Source organism: Triticum dicoccoides, chromosome 6B, assembly GCF_002162155.2.
Source record: "Triticum dicoccoides isolate Atlit2015 ecotype Zavitan chromosome 6B, WEW_v2.0, whole genome shotgun sequence".
Lineage (NCBI taxonomy): Eukaryota > Viridiplantae > Streptophyta > Magnoliopsida > Poales > Poaceae > Triticum > Triticum dicoccoides.
The window spans coordinates 317,252,011-317,266,828 of record NC_041391.1 but is presented as its reverse complement, the minus strand read 5'-3'; positions in this window follow the sequence as shown (position 1 = coordinate 317,266,828).

Genomic DNA, 14,818 nt, shown 5'->3' with positions numbered 1-14,818 from the left:
CACATCGAATCATGCCAGTTTGTAATTCCTGATAATATTCTACTACAGAATTTTTTCCTTGTCTTAAATGCTGCAATTTTTGAAGCAATTCACGTTGATAATATGGTGGAACCCAACGCGTACGCATAGCAGTTTTCAAAGCAGCCCAAGTAGTTGGAATAGGATATAATCTACAATGTTCAGACCACCAGACACATGCAAAACTAGTGAAAGCACAAACAGCAGCAACAACCCGTCTCTCCTCGGGATATTGTAAACATGTAAAACGTTGTTCAGTTTCTAACTCCCAAGTAAGATATATATCAGGAACATATCTACCCTCAAATGGTGGAATATTCAATTTCAGTTTAGGAATATGGACATCATCTCGTACCTGAGGTGGTGGTGCAGGCCTACCATTACGAATATATACCTGAGGTCGACCTGCTGGTGGTGGTGCTGGTGGTTGCACGTAGTTCTGATTTTGAGCAACCTCATCCTCGTAATCTCCCACATAATCATCCTCCTCCGCATCAGCAGCAAGAGCCACAGAAGTATCAACAGCAGCACCAACAGTTTGGCCAAACGCAAGAGGAACACGGCTCGCTCGGCGGAGGTCTATTTCGCGACGTGGAGGTAGTCGTTGTTGTTGTTGTTGGAGAGGTGCGTTAGGTGCAGCGGGTGGTGGTGGTGGAAGACGCGCGAGAAATTCATTAAACTTGTTATCGAGCTTTGTTTCGAACGTCTTCTCCATGCCATCTATCTTCTTCATGGCCTCTTCAAATCTGTTTTGCACGTCTTGCACCTGTCCACTCATCATTTGCTGAAATTTATCATGCAAATCCTTATTCGTCATGTTCTCCCAGTCAGTCTCGTTGGCTTGTGATCCTGGCATGGTTAGCAGCAATAGAAACACACAAGAATATGATCCTACAGACTACTAACAAGAGGTGGTGGTGGGTGTCACAAATCCGTCAAGCAAATCTCAAATTCTTACCAGTTCTTACCCAGCAGCAGGCGATGATCGGCAACCGTTGTAGTCAAAAACTCTCAAAGCTTGGATAGAGCGATTACCAGGGAGAGTCAAACGCACGACGTAGATGTATGTGGAGCTGGGAAGGCTTATAATATGGTAGCAAAAAGGGTCAGCAATAATCAATTCAGAGATGCAAAGTTGAATAAACGCTCAACGACGGTACTGTGCTGGTCCTAGGCTAGACTGTGCTAGAGACGCGAGCCTGGAACACCAACAAAATCACGTCGCGGCACGTAAACAAGGGAAAAGCACACTCTGGAATTTTTTTTCGCTCTTTTTTTTGCGCTCTTTTTTTTTGCGCTGCTTTTTTTTTGCGAAAAATCACTATAATGGCGAGTGTCTCAAAACTCTTCCTAGCTCAAACTGACAGAGGCAATGGTGTCCCATCTTTCGATGAGATGATGGATATCGCTTTGGTGGAAGTCGACTTTGACGATCCGACTACGAACGTGCGAGGACGTCGCGCCTTAGCAATCGCTAAACCAACTCCGACAGGTTATTGACCACGCCGGAGCACGATCAACCTGACCACGAGGGTCTGTTTCCTGCGAGCAAACGAAGAACAAGCAAGAAACTAAGATTGCAATCTGGATATTGCGAATATAAGATGAAAGCTTTATTTATCAAGGTGGGGTTCTGTGACGCCTTTGTCTGGTCGTTGAACAAAAACGAAGTACGCGAAGTTGCAGCTATGGCGAACTTTAATCTAAACAAAACCCAAAGTCTAAACGGTGCCCTAAGGGCTTTATATATGGAGGAAGAGAGGGGGAATTTCGTGGCCCTTGGTGGAGGGGTCCGAAATCAACCCTATCTCTGGTTTCCCCACACATACGGACTCTAAAAATAGCCTATACTTATGTATTTCGAAATTACATGGGCCTGGCCCAATAAAAAAGGTGACGCAGCACCTATAATAGCCTCGGGACGAAATTTATGAAGTGGCATCTTGTATATTTCGTCCAAGACTTCATGCACCCATTATGGTGGCTTCAAAGTCCTAAAATCATCACTTGTAACTCCGTTCTTGTTCCCCTTGCGCATAGCATCATCTCCATGCTTGTTCTTGCTCCAATGTTCATCCTTCTCCAAGCTAGGCCCTTCATTTGTAAGCAAAACAAATGTATCCAATTTAGACAACATCATATTCTCATGAACATTAGAATCATTACCAAGAAACGAAAGTACCTGATAATTTAATTGGCGTGCGCGAGCTCTAGTAATTGGTCCCGTATATGTAGCAGTAGGGGCTGTGGGTGTAACAATGGTATTGATGTCCTCATCATCATCCCCTTCTTGAAATGAAGTCGTCCTCGACGGAAGCTCATCTTCCTCACCCAAATAAGGCTTCAAATCTGCAATGTTAAAAGTGGGACTAACCCCAAAATCTGCAGGCAGCTCAAGTTTATATGCATTATCATTTATTTTCTCTAACACCTTAAAGGGACCATCAGCACGTGGCATTAGCTTTGATCTGCGCAAATCAGGAAATCTATCCTTACGCAAATGTAACCAAACAAGATCACCAGGTGCAAACACAACATGTTTTCTATGAGAGCCACGAAAGCTTCTCCACCATCTCCACGCTAGCCAAGTTGTTGCAGCTCCCTCCGTCTATTATGACGCGCACAGAACGTTCCTTCACAACTCCCTTGGTATGGAACAAATTGTGCCTCTGATTTTGCTCAGCTTGTGTGACCTGCACACTCAAAACACGTTGAGCAACTAAACATTCATACCTGTCAGCATCTTCAGGAGCCATGTATTGCGTCTCATGATCAGAATCATCTCCACCATGTTCTTCACGTGTAATAAGAGCCAATGTCTCCTCATCATAGTCACTAGCGGACTCATATCCACCACCCTCGGTAGCAATCATCACACGAGGAGATTTGCATTCTCTCGCATAATGACCTCCTCCCTTACAACGACGACAAATAATATCACTTGTGTGCCCTGTTGATGCTATGGAAGAACAAGAACGCTGTGCAGGCCCCGCAGGTGCGCTCTTGGCAGATAATGGTGGTTGTGCCTATTTTCTTGTATCACGGCTGGAGGTGGCACCTGATGGAGGTGCTGGTGCAGTTGAAGTAGAAGATGCACGTGGTGTCCATGATGAAGGTCGGCCTGCAGAAAAGTTAGTTCACGCCAATGCTTGTCGATCCTGCACTTCACGTTCAGCTTTACAAGCAAGATGGAATAAACGAGTGATATTAGTATACTCCTTATAGTCTAGAATGGTCTGAATCTCTCTATTTAATCCACCCAGAAAACGTGCAAGCATAGCTTCATTCTCCTCAACAATAACACATCTAATCATGCCAGTTTGTAATTCCTGATAATATTCTTCTACAGAATTTTTTCCTTGTCTTAAGCGCTGTAATTTTTGAAGCAATTCACGTTGATAATATGGTGGAACCCAACGAGTACGCATAGTAGTTTTCAAAGCAACCCAAGTAGTTGGAATAGGATATAATCTACAATGTTCAGACCACCATACACATGCAAAACTAGTGAAAGCACAAACAGCAGCGGCAACCCGTCTCTCCTCGGGATATTGTAAACATGTAAATCGTTGTTCAGTTTCTAACTCCCAAGTAAGATATATATCAGGAACATATCTACCCTCCAAAGGTGGAATATTCAATTTCAGTTTAGGAAGATGGTCATGATCTCGTACCTGAGGGAAAGCCCTACCATTGTGATTATTTGCATGTGGACGACCTGGTGGTTGTGGTGCAGGTGGTTGCACGTAGTTCTGATTTTGAGCAACCTCATCCTCGTAATCTCCCACATAATCATCCTCCTCCGCATCAGCAGCAGGAGCCACAGAAGTATCAACAGTAGCACCAACAGTTTGGCCAAACGCAAGAGGAACACAGCTCGCTCGGCGGAGGTCTGTTTCGCGACGTGGAGGTAGTCGTTGTTGTTGTTGTTGGAGAGGTGCGTTAGGTGCAGCGGGTGGTGGTGATGGAAGACGCGCGAGCAATTCATTAAACTTGTTATCGAGCTTTGTTTCAAACGTCTTCTCCATGCCATCTATCTTCTCCACGGCCTCTTCAAATCTGTTTAGCACATCTTGCACCTGTCCACTCATCATTGGCTGAAATTTATCATGCAAATCCTTATTCGTCATGTTCTCCCAGTCAGTCTCGTCGGCTTGTGATCCTGGCATGGTTAGCAGCAATAGAAACACACAAGAATATGATCCTACAGAGTACTAACAAGAGGTGGTGGTGGGTGTCACAAATCCGTCAAGCAAATCTCAAATTCTTACCAGTTCTTACCCAGCAGCAGGCGGTGATCGGCAACCGTTGTAGTCAAAAACTCTCAAAGCTTAAATAGAGCGATTACCAGGGAGAGTCAACCGCACGACGTAGATGTATGTGGAGCTGGGAAGGCTTATAATATGGTAGCAAAAAGGGTCAGCAATAATCAATTCAGAGATGCAAAGTTGAATAAATGCTCAACGACGGTACTGTGCTGGTCCTAGGCTAGACTGTGTTTGAGACGCGAGCCTAGAACACCAACAAAATCACGGCGCGGCACGTAAACAAGGGAAAAGCACACTCTGGATTTTTTTTTCGCCCTTTTTTTGTGCTCTTTTTTTTTGCGCTGCTTTTTTTTTTTGCGAAAAATCACTATAATGGCGAGTGTCTCAAAACTCTTCCTAGCTCAAACTGACAGGATGGGCACGAAATTTTTTCGACCAATTCTTTTTTTTGACTGCCCGGACCCAAAAACTGGAAACGGGTCAAAAAAAACTTCCTATAATGGCACCTGTCTCAAAACACTCAGAAACACCTAAAAATAGGATAGCCAGAATTTTTTTCGAAAAATGCGTTTTCGAAAAATTTTGGGCCTAAACGGAGCGTGGTTTCCGAAACCTACTCCGGTAAGGAAACACGAATCGGAATCTAGATGGATCTCGAAAACAAACCTAATATGACAAGAACTCGGATTGGTGGTGGATATAAGGTGGTAGATGGCAGCGGTGGTAGTATATGACAGCGATGGTGGTATATGGATACGGATTCGAAGCGGTGGCGGATAAGCGGTGGTGGTAGATGGCAGGGGCGATGATGATGGTGCGGCGGCGGCGTGACAACTTATGACCAGAACTCGAAACTCTAAAAGACTAGACTCTAAGACCAGCAACTAGACACGACGATGCAACCGCAAATTCAACAAAGCAAAACCCTAAAAAGATTATGCAAAGGCTCAGATTGGTTCGGATATGATGAACTAACCCTAATTTTTTTTGTGGCTTTTTCGTGGACTGTAGGTATGAAGAACAGACTCGATCTAAACTACGAAAAACTGTAAAATCTCACCAAACAACCTGGAAATCTGATACCACTTGATAGAGGCAAAGGTGTCCCGTCTTTCGATGAGATGATGGATATCGCTTTGGTGGAAGTCGACTTTGATGATCCGACTACGAACGTGCGAGGGCGTCGCGCCTTAGCAATCGCTAAACCAACTCTGAGAGGTTATTGACCACGCCGGAGCACGATCAACCTGACCACGAGGGTCTGTTTCCTGCGAGCGCACGAAGAACAAGCAAGAAACTAAGATTGCAATCTGGATATTGCGAATATAAGATGAAAGCTTTATTGATCAAGGTGGGGTTCTGTGACGCCTTTGTCTGGTCGTTGAACACAAATGAAGTACGCAAAGTTGCAGCTATGGCGAACTTTAATCTAAACAAAACCCAAAGTCTAAACGGTGCCCTAAGGGCTGTATATATGGAGGAAGAGAGGGGGAATTTCGTGGCCCTTGGTGGAGGGGTCCGAAATCAACCCTATCTCTGGTTTCCCCACACATACGGACTCTAAAAATAGCCTATACTTATGTATTTTGAAATTACATGGGCCTGGCCCAATAAAAAAGGTGACGCAGCACCTATAATAGCCTCGGGACGAAATTTATGAAGTGGCATCTTGTATATTTCGTCCAAGGCTTCATGCACCCATTATGGTGGCTTCAAAGTCCTAAAATCATCACTTGTAACTCCGTTCTTGTTCCCCTTGCGCATAGCATCATCTCCATGCTTGTTCTTGCTCCAATGTTCATCCTTCTCCAAGCTAGGCCCTTCATTTGTAAGCAAAACAAATGTATCCAATTTAGACAGCATCATATTCTCATGAACATTAGAATCATTACCAAGAAACGAAAGTACCTGATAATTTAATTGGCGTGCGTGAGCTCTAGTAATTGGTCCCGTATATGTAGCAGTAGGGGCTGTGGGTGTAACAATGGTATTGATGTCCTCATCAATAGGCGGATACGACACTTATGCACTACCTATAAGATGCAAAATGGATAAACTTCTATCCCAAGTATGCTATGTATGTATAGTTCCCGGTGTTTCTCTCAAGATGATCCAAGATGATCGGATATGACAATCTTATATGCAATGTGGTATGATGCTATGGCACTTGCTTACAAGCTTCTTTGCTCTTTTTCTTTCGCTTAAAAGCTTTATTTCTTCTTCTTGTTTTTTTTGTATGGCCACTTTGCACAATGCACAAACCAAGATAGCAATTGTGTATATGCGGGAACAAACTTGTGACACAAGATATGATACCAATATATGCACCACAATGATATGGTATATATGCTATGGGAAGTATGATCACTAATGTGCACAAGTAACGTTGCTGGCAATACTCAAATGGCTAGTCTCGATAGGCAAGTAACGCAAAAGTAAGGCTAGGGGTTAACAATGCGATGGCAAGGGGAATATACAATGGAGGGATACCACGATACCAAGATGATATGGAGGTTACCGCCCGGCGATGATGAGTAGCAGTGTTCTTGATGTAGAAACCAAGATGATGTAGACTCGTCCCTAAGTAGCCGAAACACCTTAGGAAACGGAAAAACCACGAACTCAAAATCTCACACGTCAAATGTCAAAATGGTGGTAGCGGGAATGCGGTGGTGGTTTGCACTTGGCAATGTGGAAGTGAAATGATGGGCTATACACGTGTCAAAGTTGAAGTTGCCATCCCTAAGTAGCCTAAACACCTTAGGAGACCCAAGCCACAACTCGAAAAAGCTCAAACAACAATTGGGTTAAGTTGGGTTGTCGGAAGTGTATGGTGGGCAAGGTTATGTGGAAGTTTTGGTGGTGGTAGTTGATGAAGAAGCAACCGTCCCTAAGTAGTCTAAACACCTTAGGAGACTCAAATCACAACTCAAGCAACTACTAAAGCTATATGGATCAAAATGGTTTAGGTTGCGAAAGTCGGTGGTGGCTATGCGGATGATATGGTGTATGGCCTAGTCAAACTTGCCAAAATTTCAAAAATTTGATGGAGTCAAATGATGTTGGTGGTATATTTTTGGGATGCGGGATGTCAATAGCTTCAAAACGAGCTAAAGAACATCAAAAACGGACTCCGGATGAATTAGTTATGGTCAAAACGGTGAAACAAAAAAAACTGAAATGACATGGGCCGGATATCCGGGGTAGGGGCCGGATTTCCGGGGGTGTATGTCTAGAACCGTGCAAATTTGGTGCTCCAGGGCCCGGATGTCCGGCTTGGGGCCCGGATGTCCGGCCTGAGGCCCGGATGTCCAGCCCGACAATTCCAGATCTCGTTTGGGGCGGAAATTTTCGAATTGGGGGCGGAAATTGATGATTTCGGGGGCAAAATTTGATGGATTTCGTGGATGGAAGGTGGGGAAACTTGGGGAGATGCTAGATCCACTCGAAACCAAGCAAATCCATGGATCAAAATCAACAAAACATCATCAAACCAACAAATCACAATAAAAATTGGGGGCTATTTTTGGTGGGGATTTTCGGATTTTGGACGAAATCAACAAAATCCAGCTAGAAAAAGAGGGGTAGGGGCTCCAAAAACGTGATCAACATGGCTCATGATACAAAGATGATGTAGGGTGGAACCCTATAGCGTCGATCTTTCACGTTTGGAGTGGATCCTACGGGGAATCATGAAGAACACATGGAAGCACAAAGGGGAAATCACGGGGAGGAACGAGGGAAAACACTCAGCCAACAAGGAATCGGTCACACAACTGCTAGATCGAAGAACACAAAGAGATACACGAGATCCAAAGTCAACAAAGGTGATGCGAAGCATCCCACGTTCATCCCCATGTACACTCCGACTACTCTCCAAACCCCAAGTGGACATACGACGAGACCTCGAACATACGCCATTGGACACAAGGTGAACTCTCTCCTCTCCGAACCTTCACTTCCCACATGTGAGACATGGTTACTACCTCAAATATGTGTGCTATGCATGACCAGGAATAAGGAGGAAGACCATGGACGAGCTAGCGAGGACGCCAAGTACAAGGACCAAGAGAAGGAGCTGCCGAAGAAGCTCCAGCGAGCGGACGTCCGGACGACACCGGACGACCGGCCTCTCACAGCGAGCGGATGACCGGCGCCTGAAGACCCAGCCAATGCAGGCCCCAGCGAGCGGACGTCCGGCCCGCACCGGACGACCGGCCCCACTCTCCAGCGAGCGGACGACCGAAGACACCGGACGTCCGGCACCTGTCAACAGAGCGAATATTAACGGAAGTATGAAACTTCCGGACGTCCGGCGCCCCTTCACAGAGAGCTTCCAGCGGACGTCCGGTGACACCGGACGACCGGTCCCTCATGAGCCACCGGACGACCGGGCCCCAGCGGACGTCTGGTACCTGTCTGCGCACAGTTTCGGGCCGAAGCCCATGTACCCCTTCACTTCGCCCCTTTTGCACTAAGACTATAAATAGGACACCCTCTCCTCCTAGTTAGGGTTAGCGTTGATTTAGCTCAAGTTAGAGATAGAGCTTTGCTCATCCATCGGATCTCCTCCTCGTGAGAGACCGCGGCCTCTTCGGAGAAGATCCTATCGGATTCAAGACCCCCTCGTGGGAAGATCCCCTTGTGGATTCAAGACCTCCTCACAGAGAAGATCGGTTACCTTTGTATCCTTACCTTTGTTGACTTTGGATCTCGTGTATCTCTTTGTGTTCTTTGATCTAGCACTTGTGTGACCGATTCCTTGTTGGTTGAGTGTTTTCCCTCGTTCCTCCCCGTGATTTCCTCGTGTTCTTCCGCTCGTTCTTCGTGTCTCCCCGTAGGATCCACTCCAAACGTGAAAGATCGTCCACATAGGGTTCCACCCTACATCATCTTGGATCAAAGCAAGGTTTATCACGTATTTGGAGTCCCTCCCACTGTTTTCTAGCCTTCTTTTGCTTGATTTTGTTGTGTTCTTCCCTAAATTCGAAAATCCCCACCAAAAATAGCCCCAATTTTTTTTGTGATTTGTTGGTTTGATGATGTTTTGTTGATTTTGATCCATGGATTTGCTTGGTTTCAAGTGGATCTAGCATTTCCCCAAGTTTCCCCATCTTTTATCCACGAAATCCCGTGAATTTTGACCCCAAAATCTTCATTTTTCCGTCCAAAATCGCGTCCCAGAGCTCAAATCCCGCGTTGACCCCGACCCACCGGACGACCGCCACTTTACCGGACGTCCGGAGCCCCAGGAACCACCGGACATCCGCTACTTACCGGACGTCCGGCATCCCATTCCAGAACGAAATTAGCGGATTTCCGAGCTCACCGGACGTCCGGCCACCGGACATCTGTCCATTTCCGGGCGTCCGCTACCTGTAGTTTCAGACTTCGGCTGATTTTTGTTTTGTCCATAACTAATTCATCTGAACTCCGGTTTTGACGTTCTTTAGCTCGTTTTGAAGCTCTTGACATCCCCCTTCCCACAAAAATACCACCAACATCATTTGACTCCATCAAATTTTTGGAACTTTGGCATCTTTGCCTAGGGCTTCCACCACATCATCCGCATAGCCACCACCGACTTCCGCAACCTAACCCATTTTGCTTGCCATAGTGTTAGTGGTTGCTTGAGTAGTGATTTGAGTCTCCTAAGGTGTTTCGGCTACTTAGGGACAATTGCTTCTTCATCAACCACCACCACCACTTCCGCATAGGCGTGCCCACCATATACTTTCACCACTCCCAACTTAACCCAATAGTTGTTTGAGCTTGTCTGAGTCGTGGTTTGTGTCTCCTAAGGTGTTTCGGCTACTTAGGGACGACAACTTCAACTCCGACACGTGTATAGCCCATCATTCCACCGCACATTGCCAAGTGCAAACCACCTTCCGCTCTCCGCTACCACCATTTTGACATTTGTCATTTGAGATTTTGAGTTCGCGGTTTTTCCGTTTCCTAAGGTGTTTCGGCTACTTAGGGACGAGTCTCCATCATCTTGGTATCTACATCAAGAACACCGCCACTCATCATCGCAAAGGACGGTAACCTCGACGACACCATTGTATATTCCCTTGCCATTGCATTGTTAACCCCTAGCCCATTTTGCGTTACTTGCCTATCGAGACTAGCCATTTGAGTATTGCCGGCAACGTTACTTGTGCACATTAGTGATCATACTTCCCATAGCATACAATACATATCATCTTGGTATCATATCATATCTTGTGCCACAAGTTTGTTCCCGCATATACACATTTGCAATCTTGGTTTATGCATTGTGCAAAAGTGGCCATAGAAAAAAAAGAGAATAAAGCTTTTAAGCAAAAGAGAAAGAGCAAAGAAGCTTGTAAGCAAGTGCCATAGCATCATACCACATTGCATATAAGATTGTCATATCCGATCATCTTGGATCATCTTGAGAGAAACACCGGGAACCATACATACATAGCATACTTGGGATAGAAAATATATCCATTTTGCATCTTATAGGTTGTGCACAAGTGTCGTATCCGCCTATAGAGCAATCGTGCTAGCGTCTCTCTTGAGTTGTGCAACACGAGCGTTTTCCGTGGATTCCACATTTTGTGCTCATTCCTTGGTTGCACGACCCCATTTATCTATCCGTGTGTGCGTTTCCGTGTACCTTTCATTGCTATTGGTCCATTTGTCTCACTTGCGAATTTGTGAATCTCTTTCAACATTATTGACTCTTGCTAACATTTTGCATTAAATTTTTGTGCCACTATCCTCACCGAGCTCCACCATAAGCTTTAGTTGTGTAGGTGTGAGAACCGACAAGGATTGGTACCAATAGTGCTATTTCATTGTCCGCATTTGAGTACACTTGATTCATTTTCAACATCGGTCAAGGTACATTGGTATAAGTTCTTCTCTTTCTACCACTCATATTTGCTCGAGTCTTGTGATGGATAGGCAAGGCATTTCCTCTCCGGTCCTCGACAACAACGATGTCGTGAACAACTACATAACCAAAGCGTCTATCTTCGATCTACAATGACAAGTGCAAGGCACACAATCAAGATTGTGAGAGCGCATCGAGAACATCTCCATCGACATTCATCACTCCGAAGCAAGGAGAAGGGACTACATCAACAAGAAGCTCGCCGCACATAAAGAGGAGCAAGATGCAAGGATGGATGAGATTCGGACCTTGCTCAAGTCTACTTCCCCTTCGTCATCTTCAAGGCGGCGACATTCAAGCCACAAGTCTTCGGAGCGCAAACAAGATGCAAGCGCAAGTCGTCCAAGTCAACATCTACATGGTGACCACCATCACGTTCGTGATCAACATCGTCATGAAGGGCAAGTCACCTCCAAGCATCATGTGCACGACGACGACGAACGCCAAGGAGCTCAAGCACAACAACGACATCATCATCATGAAGATGCTCCACAAGCGCAAATGCACAAGTCCCAACAAGCCCTACTTCACGCCAAGTCCAAGCTTCATCAGCACAAGAGAAGACCGCGAGACGACCACCACCAAGACGGCGCTACGGCTACTACAACCACTTTGGCATCTTCGTCAAGTGCTATCAAGGCATCTTCGCCTACTTCCCACGAGTACGCCTACAACGACTTCATCAAGTCCAAGGCGACCACCTACAAGCGAGGGTGACACTTCCATCTTCGGAAGCCCCCCAAGGAAGATGGCCGAGCATGGGAAATTCCCTTCGGTCATGGAGACGAGCTACGAGGTGCCACATCATATGGTCCTCCAACACCAAGACGGTGACAAGACGGTCGAGCAAGGGCCATCCCCTTCGACCACGACGACGAGCGCGGACCTCTTCAACAACATGAAGACGACGCCCACATTGGACTCCTCCTCCGAGTCAAGCTACGCGACCGCGCATGGAGACATTTGCACCTACATCTCTCTGACACCCACATATGTCGAGATGCCCCAAGTGCCATGTGAGGAGAACCACCACCACATGAGTGACATGAGTGACTCCACCATACGTGACATTGAGAGCATTTCCTATGAGAGGATGAGTGTGACCACCACTAGCCCCACATATGAGAGCATGCCACACATCCTATGTGAGGTTGAGCGCCATTTGTGTGACTCCACCAACCATATGAATAAGAGCATCCTTGAGGGAGTGATGAGCCACAACACTTAGTGAGTGAGGTAGTTGACAAGGCATGTGAGGCCACTATGATTCCTAACGACTTAACCTCTACTCCTAGTGTGTTTTCTTCTTTGGTGCTAGGTCTCCTACATGACGACATGCCTATCCTTGACGAGTCTATTCCTCCATTGGAGACGACGATGGCCATGGTGGACGATGATACACCCCCCACATGGTTCCATCAAGATGAAGATGACAACGAGACGATCTTCAACACCTCACCTACAACACATGAGCGACGCACCAAAGGTAACATAGGAGATGGTGCTTCTCTTGTCCCACTAGTGGACTCTCTTGACAACGATTGCTCCCATGATGTTGACCCACCTATTACCATGCTTCATGCTAGTAAGACTTCTTCATTCCTTGACTTACCTATTTATGATGAATATGATGATGAGCATGTTGAGTTGCCTAGTTGTGATGCTATGCTTCATAGGATATCATGTGAAAATTCTTTTGGTCACATCATGTTTGACAATCCATTGACCTTGTCATATGCTATGAGTGATCTCCCATATTGCATCATTATAATCTCAACATAGTAACTATGCATGCCCCATTAAGATAAATCCTATTTGCACATATGGCATAGATGACAAGCCCATGGTTATTGGCATTTGTTTTTCATGTGATGATATTGCCATGCTTCCTTTACATGACTTGTGCAATTCATCTACTATGCCATGCAATGATCACATTGTTCCAAATATGCATTGTTTTGGATGTTGTCAATATTCTCCATGTGATAGAGGCAAAGGTGTCCCGTCTTTCGATGAGATGATAGATGTCGCTTTGGTGGCAGTCGACTTTGACGATCCGACTACGAACGTGCGAGGACGTCGCGCCTTAGCAATCGCTAAACCAACTCCGAGAGGTTATTGACCACGCCAGAGCACGATCAACCTGACCACGAGGGTCTGTTTCCTGCGAGCAAACGAAGAACAAGCAAGAAACTGAGATTGCAATCTGGATATTGCGAATATAAGATGAAAGCTTTATTGATCAAGGTGGGGTTCTGTGACGCCTTTGTCTGGTCGTTGAACACAAATGAAGTACGCGAAGTTGCAGCTATGGCGAACTTTTAATCTAAACAAAACCCAAAGTCTAAACGGTGCCCAAAGGGCTGTATATATGGAGGAAGAGAGGGGGAATTTCGTGGCCCTTGGTGGAGGGGTCCGAAATCAACCCTATCTCTTGTTTCTCCACACATACGGACTCTAGAAATAGCCTATACTTATGTATTTCGAAATTACATGGGCCTGGCCCAATAAAAAGGTGACACAACACCTATAATAGCCTCTGGACGAAATTTATGAAGTGACATCTTGTATATTTCGTCCAAGGCTTCATGCACTCGTTATGGTGGCTTCAAAGACCTGAAATCATCACTTGTAACTCTGTTCTTGTTCCCCTTGCGCATGCCATCATCTCCATGCTTGTTCCTGCTCCAATGTTCATCCTTCTCCAAGCTAGGCCCTTCATTTGTAAGCAAAACAAATGTATCCAATTTAGGCAGCATCATATTCTCATGAACGTTAGAATCATTACCAAGAAACGAAAGTACCTGGTAATTTAGTTGGCGTGCGCGAGCTCTAGTAATTGGTCCAGTATGTATAGCAGCAGGGGTTGTGGGTGTAACAATGGTATTGATGTCCTCATCATCCTCCCCTTCTTGAAATGAAGTCGTCCTCGACGGAAGCTCATCTTCCTCACCCAAATAAGGCTTCATATCTGCAATGTTAAAAGTGGGACTAACCCCAAAATCTGCAGGCAGCTCAAGTTTATATGCATTATCATTTATTTTCTCTAACACCTTAAAGGGACCATCAGCCCGTGGCATGAGCTTTGATTTGCGCAAATCAGGAAATCTATCCTTACGCAAATGTAACCAAACAAGATCTCCAGGTGCAAACACAACATGTTTTCTACCCTTATCTCCAGCAAGTTTATATTTGGCATTCATACGCTCAATGTTTTCCTTAGTTAACTCATGCATTTTTAAAATCAATTCAGCACGTTGTTTAGCATCAAACTTAACCTTCTCCGAAGATGGAAGAGGCAACAAATCTATAGGTGCACGAGGTAGGAAACCATACACAACTTCAAAAGGGCACATCTTAGTAGTAGAATGCAATGAACGATTATAAGCAAATTCAATATGAGGCAAGCATTCCTCCCACATTTTCTTATTACTCTTCAAAACAGCCCTAAGCATAGTAGACAATGTTCTATTGACTACTTCAGTTTGGCCATCAGTTTGGGGGTGACAAGTAGTACTAAAAAGCAGTTTAGTCCCCAACTTAGCCCATAAACATCTCCAAAAGTGGCTAAGAAATTTAGTATCACGATCTGAAACAATAGTATTTG